The sequence below is a fragment of the Meriones unguiculatus genome, assembly GCF_030254825.1.
Source record: "Meriones unguiculatus strain TT.TT164.6M chromosome 13 unlocalized genomic scaffold, Bangor_MerUng_6.1 Chr13_unordered_Scaffold_28, whole genome shotgun sequence".
Classification (NCBI taxonomy): domain Eukaryota; kingdom Metazoa; phylum Chordata; class Mammalia; order Rodentia; family Muridae; genus Meriones; species Meriones unguiculatus.
In genome coordinates, this window is record NW_026843644.1 from 9,635,321 (window position 1) to 9,642,617 (window position 7,297).

Below are 7,297 nucleotides of genomic sequence, written 5' to 3' on the forward strand. Positions count from 1 at the left end.
TCTATCTATCTATCTATCTATCTATGTTGGGAGATTTTTGATGATTCCTTCTATTTTCTTAGTGGTTATTGGACTGTTTAAACGTTTTTTGGATCTTGATTTATCTTCGGTAGGTGAAATCTATCTAGAAAATCATTTGTTTACTTTAGATTTTTGAATTTTGTGGAATACAGGCTTTTGAAGTAAGACCTAATAATTTTTTTTTAATTCCACATTGTCTCTAGTTATGTCACCCTTTTTGTTTCTGTTGTTGATCTAAATAATCTCCCTCTGCCTTTCATTTAGTGTTTCTAAGGGTTTGTTTATCTTGTTGAGTTTCTCAAAGAACGAGTTTTTTGTTTCATTGATTCTTTGTATCAATCTCTTTGTTTCCAATATATTGATTTCAGCCCCAAGTTTAAATATTTGCTGTCATCTACTCCATATTGTTGTATTTACCTCTATCTGTTAGAGCTTTCACGTGTGCTGCTAAATTACTATTATGGGACCTCTCCAATTTCTTTATGAAGGCACTTCATTTTTTCAAAATGCTGTGAGCTTTTCTCTTAGCACTGCTTTCATTGTGCTTCATAATTTTGTGTATGTTGTGCCTTCATTTTCATTAAAAACTAGAAATTATTTAATTTCTTTCTTTGTTTCTTCCCTGCCCCAGTGGTGTTTCTCTTGTTGTTGACAGGAAAACCTCAAGGAGACCAACAAAAACAGAAAATTTGAACACAGGGGTCTTTCCAGAGATTCATACTCCAACCAAGGATTATGAGTTTTAGGTTATGAAGATAACCTAGAACCCCTGCACAGATGTAGCCCATGGCACTTCAGTGTTCAAGTGGGTTACATAGTAATGGGAAGAGGAACTGCCTGTGACATAAACTGATTAGCCTGCTCTTTGATCACTTCCTCCTGAAAAGGGAGCAGCCTTACGAGGCCACAAAATATGACAATGCAGCTACTCCTGATGAGATCTGATAGACTAAGATCAGAAGGAAGGAGAGGGGGACCTCCACTATCAGTGGACTTTGGGAAGGACATGAGTGAAGAAGAGGAAGGGAAGGTGGGATTAAGAGGGGGAAAGAGAGGGGTTTATGGGGGGATACAAAGTGAATAAAGTGTAATTGATAAAATTAAAAATAAATTAATTAAGCTATGTAAAAACTAGAAATAAAAAAAACTGAAGAGGTCAAGCAAAAACTCAAGTGATAAGCCTCACCAATACAGTCCAAAACATGAAAAAACATTCTCAAGACTATAACAAATGCTATTGTGTTTAGAAAGTCTTTTTTTTTTTCAGGAAGTGAGTTCAAGGCTGTTCTTAATTTCTCATCCATTCTCTGTTTATTGAGTTTACTGAGGTCTTCAACCTATTTTCGGTGAGTTTTGTGCAGAGTGATAAGTAGGGATCTATTTGAATTATTTTACATGCATACTTCCAGTTTGACCACAACAATGTGTTGAAGATGCTGTCTTTATTCCACTGTTTATTTCAAGATTTCTTATTTTAAAAATACCAGGTGTTCATAAGTATGTGAATTTCTACCTGGGTCATCAATGTCATAATTGAGCAAAGTGTTTGTATCTCTTCCAATACCATGCTGTTTCTACTATAGTTTTTAGTTCAATTCAATCTTGGATGGGTGATCCCTCTAGCAGTTCTTTTTAGGATTGTTTTAGCTGTCATAGTTTATTTGTGCTTTTATTTGAAGCTGAAAATTGTCCTTTGTCTGGAATTTTGATGAAGATTGCACTGAATGTTGATGTTGAATGTTTTTCTTGGGATGGAGAGTTTTACTCTATAAATCTTATCTATGAGCAGTGGAGAGCTTCCTAGCCATTGCCCAGGCATAAAGATAAACAGTCTTCCGAAATACAGCAGAAAACTGAAAATCTTCTGCATAACAAAGGACTGCCATCATTCTGAAAATGTAGCAGTGTACAGAAAACTAAAATACTTTTACTATCTACACACCGAAATAAAGGCTAATATTGAAATGCATAAATAAGTCAAAAGAAAATTTACAATCTAAATAAAACACACCTACAATTCTAAATAAAGACTTTTTTATTTTTATTAATTACAGGTTATTCACTTTGGTTCCCAGCTGTAGACTCCTCCTCCAACCCCTCCCAATCCTACCCCCTCCTTCTTATTCTCCTATGACCCTCCCCCAGTCCAATGATAGGGTAGGACCCCCCCTCCCCTTCACTTTGACCCTAGACTATCAGGTCTCATCAAGACTGGCTTCTTTGTATTCCTCTCTTGACTGGTAAGGCTGCTATCCCCTCAGGTGGAGGTGATCAAAGGGCCAGTCCATGAATTCATGTCAGGTCACTATTTGCAGTTGTTATGATAGTATACATGAGTGACCCCAAAAATTCTACCAGGGAACTCCTACAGCTGATAAACTCCTTCAGCCAAGTGGCTAGATACAAAATCAACTCACAAAAAATAGCAGCGCTCCTGTATACAAAAGACAAAAGGGCTGAGAAAGAAATGAGGGAAACAACACCCTTCACAATAGCCACAAAGTATATAAAGTACCTTGGTGTAACTAACCAGGCAAGTCAAAGACTTGCATGGAAAACAAAAACTTTCAGTCTCTGAAGAAAGAAATAGAACAAGATATCAGAAGAGAATTCTTAAAAAAATAATTCAAATGGCTGAGAAACATTTAAAGATATGTGCAAGGTCCATAGTCATCAGGGAAATGAAAACCATTTGTGATGTGGTGTGGTTTGCGATATGGTCTAAAGAGAGTCATAGGGCTAAGAATGTTCAGACATTACTAGTAGGAGTACAAATATGTTTAGCCACTAAGGACATCTCTGTGGCTCTTCCTCAGCAAGAAGGGAATTGTTCTGCCTCAAGAACTAACTATAGTACTCTTGGTCATATATCCAAAAAATGTTTCATCTTTCCATGGAGACATTTTTGCAAAGATGTTTATGACTGCTCTACTCAACACTTCCCAAATTTGGATATAACCCTGACATCCATCAACAGAAGAATAGATAAAGAAAATGTGGACATTTACACAACAAAATATTACTCAGTCATTTAAAAAAGTAAATCATGAAATTTCAAAGGAAATGCATATCTACAGGTAAACTAGAAAAAAGTCAGTCTGAGTATATAGTAACACAAGTTCAAAAATACAAATATGGCATGCATCTACTTACATGATATTATTACTTGTAAAGGGAATAATAAGCATCCTACAGTACATAAAACCATGTAGGATACACAAAGAATAAGGGACTAGTGTTTGAGAAGAAGTAAATAGATCTCCCTAGGATAGGGTAATAAAATAGTTATTTATAGATTGAAGAAGGGCTCATAAAGAAGACTTGGTTGGAAGTGGGGAAGAAAGAAGACATTAAGGAAAGTACTATGAAGAGAGACAGCCAAAATTAAATGTCAGTTGAATGTTACTGTAGCAAACTAACACAGTAGAAGCTTCCTGCAATATATACATAGCTGAAGGTGATCCAAATGAAATAATATGAGAGTCCCAACAGGATGTCACTTGTCATCAAATGAAGACTGGGTTATATCTACTTGAGGTGGTGGCCAAAGGAGTCTCATTGGAATCCCCAAACAATGCACACTTTTGTCAATATTATAATTTGCCCTCCATAAATTCACTGCAAGTCTCCATTGCACTTACTTAACTCACTGAATATAGAGAAATTAAGCTTGTGCCTACATAGAAATTTCACTATATAGTTATATTTATAGATAGATAGATAGATAGATAGATGATAAACAGGTAGATAGACAGACAGATGATAGATAGATAGGTAGATAGATTTGTTTGTGTATAATTAATCTGTATATATTTTTTAAATTCCATTAACCAAAATTTTGTAAGATTATACATAGGAGACATCAATTAATTATTTCATTTGCTTATATATAAGAATTAACATTATACCTTTTTTCCACTTTTCTTCCTTCAAAGCCTCTTGCAGATTTAGCTCTTTTGATTTCATGGCTGCGTTTTCATGAATGAATTTTACCTAAGATAGATATCAAAATTTGATTTGCAATATATTGTATATATTATAACAATAATATATAATAATACCATGATATTTTATCAGCAGTAATTATGATAAATAGTGTTACACTAAAGTAGAAAAAGTATAGAGTTGAAGTATTTTTCTTTTTGGTTGTTGTTATGAGACAGTTGACTGAATCCAGCCATCTCAAGACTTCTGCTGCCAGGTTCAAAACTGAATTCATATTCACAGGTCCTAAAGCCTATTCCTATCCTGATTCTTCAGGTGATTCATGTTCGTCTTTTAATCAGGAAAAAATGTAAAGAGGAAAGTGGCTGATTCTCTAAACTAAGCACACAAGTCGTAAATGTGTTGCCTGTCATGACTTAAATTGACTATGAGCAGGTTGACCCCTCTTTTGGTCCTGTATAATTCTGAATTTGGTGCCAGACATCCAGGAGGAGGTCTGAATGCAAAAGCTGAGTTGAGAACCCTGAAACCAGGTGTCTTGCATAAGGCTGAGTCACCAGTGTTTACTTTCTTGGTCAAAACCCCATGTCAAAGTATGATTGGAATCTCTCCCTCTCCAGCCCCCACCCCGATGCCCCTTTTCTAGTCCACTGATAAGGGATGTCCTTCTCTTCTACTATCTTACTGTAGCCTATCAGGTCTCATCAAAACTGTCTGGATCCACTTTTCCCATTACCTAGTTTAGCCACCTTGACTGCTGGAAGTGATCAAAGAGCTAGCAAAGTGATCAAAGCGTGATTGCCCTTGCTCCCTTTCCTAGAATAAATCAAATATTCAAACTACCTTTCACAACAGTAACCCAAAACAAACAAGCTATTGTTTTTGATGACCTACAATTTTGTCTCAGACTCTGGTGCTCTCCAAAGTCACTGTGGACCATGATGAAATCATACAGGTTGTGGAAGAAAGAAAGAACCAAACATGTTTTTCACCCACATAGAGGAATCAGGTGCAAAGCCCCAGGGCTATGGGATTCCAAGAGTACATGGATGAGAGGCAAATAAAGCAATAAAAGGACAGCAAATTCAGAGCAATTTTGGCTACAGTGACAGACATACCTGAGTACTGTGACCCTCAGATGTCTGGACTTTGCTGCAGTGTGTGTGCTGGCCTGTCATGAGAACCATTGGATATACACAGACTGAGAGCCTGAAGCAACAATAGGAAGCAGCTGCAGCATTCAAAGTCTTCTCTGACATTGTTGAGGTCTGAGCCTGTTCCAAGACCTAAGCCAATAATCTCCTTGGATCTGCCTTGATGCAGGGGTCTGTCTCTGTGTAGTGAATAGCCTGATATGCCCCTTCCTTTGCTTTGCCTCAGCCTCCTCCTGCAACATGTGTATACATCAATGGAGATGCCTTTATTCAAATGTGATTATTACAGGGAGACCAACACCTACATGGGGGCAGACTTTAACATCGCTACATTTATCCCCATTTCGATCCCACTTGTTCTATCCCAATACCGCCAGAATATTTTTGACAGAGAACCAAGTCAACTATGGAATGTCGACCTGTGAGTATTTGCTTGAACGTACTATGCTTGTTCTGGTTAAAAGATAGTACATGACCTGCTAAACACATGTAATTCCAATGAAAATAATGAACTAGATACAGAACAATGTAAAAAAAAAGTTTCACAATTTTTTTTTCTGCTTCATTATGCCTCTGCAAACATTTCCACTTCTCTTTGTTATGTTTCCAGTCAGAAAGAAATCAGGGATAGAAAAAAGAACAACTTATATGTCTGCTCCATGGTGTGATTCCATGGTGAGACTTACATATTTTTCACACCCTGACTGTAATATGTCAAGATAAGTTTCCATTCTTCTCAGGTTTATTTGGCCATCTAAATGTCTTATGTTTAAATATCTGTTTCTTTCCAGAGACTTGGAGATTTTCTGTTAGAGTGAAATTGAATATCCCTATGTTCTCAGTACAAATCTTAGAATTTCTGGTTTCACATGTTCTGGCTTTAGTATCTCAGAGTTTAAATACTGTGGTCATACTTATAACTTATTTATTTATCATTGATATTGTAATGGGTGCTCTGAAATTCATGTCATTCATGCTCATATTCTGTTCTCTGTTTAGTTAGCTCTGCTGGAAACCTAGTGTTCTCTGATTTGATTAGAGGTTTTATAATTTTCATTTGCAACCTTTTTATCTGTCTTTCTTCTCCCTCACAATCTCAATTTTCTCTTATGATTTGTCTTCTATGGTACTCAGTCTTTACTGTGTACAACTGTTTATTCTACCCCTCATCCAAGTTCTGGTGGAGACTGCTGATTCTTGCCTCAAAGCTCAGTTGAAGTCATTGCTTGGCTCTGTCTTCTTTTCTGATGTTCATCTCTTTACTTTCTGAAGTACTCATCTTCCACTTTATCTCTCTGAGAAACTCTGAGTTAAGTTGTTGGTTATTTGATACTGTGGAGGACTCATTAGGCTTTTTCAAATTCCTGTTTTTTCAGTTGATGCTATAATTGATACATATGTTCATTTGAACATCAATTTTGGGATTAGGATAGTCCTTTGAAGAAAAGTACCTTCTTGAAACTTCAATACATATTTCCTCTCTGAGTAGGAAATAAACATACAAGCCTCTGTTCTTGGTAGTTGTATAGTTATGGAGTTTTTGTATAGAAACACACAGACACACACACTAGGATTCCTAATTTTTTTTGGAAGTAAAGAACACTTAGTAATGCTTTAACAAGATAGAGAAAGCATAGTTCAGTAGCCCACTGCAGCCAGAGATAGAAGGAATCCCAACAAAGGAGGAAGAAAAGAACCTATCCTCAGAGATATAAAAGAGACAGAAAACGCTGAATTGTTAAAATTGACGGGTCTTAATCTAGATTCTGTTTGACCTGTGATAGGTGCATCAAGTCTCAACTCCTTGATGTTTAAATCAGAGTTGTTTAAAGTTTACACACTGTTATACAAGTTCTGAATATATTAACATGACCACATTGTATAATCTACACTGAAATTTTCACTGTAGGAAAAGCAGGTAACAAGTTTCTATAAACAGTTGTAGTAGACAGATAAGCTTGGACACCAAAAAAGGAATGGTTCTGGGCTAAAAAATGAACAGCCTTTCTTCTCTCTAAATATGTAATGACAGATAAGATTTCAGCACAATGAGAAGCATTGAAGTATATCTTCAGCAGGAATGAAAGGACATTAAAAACTTTGATCCTGTAACTATGAGAAAACTAGCCAGTGCTTTCACCTGGTGGTTTTCATAGTATATCAGAACTCCACTGATT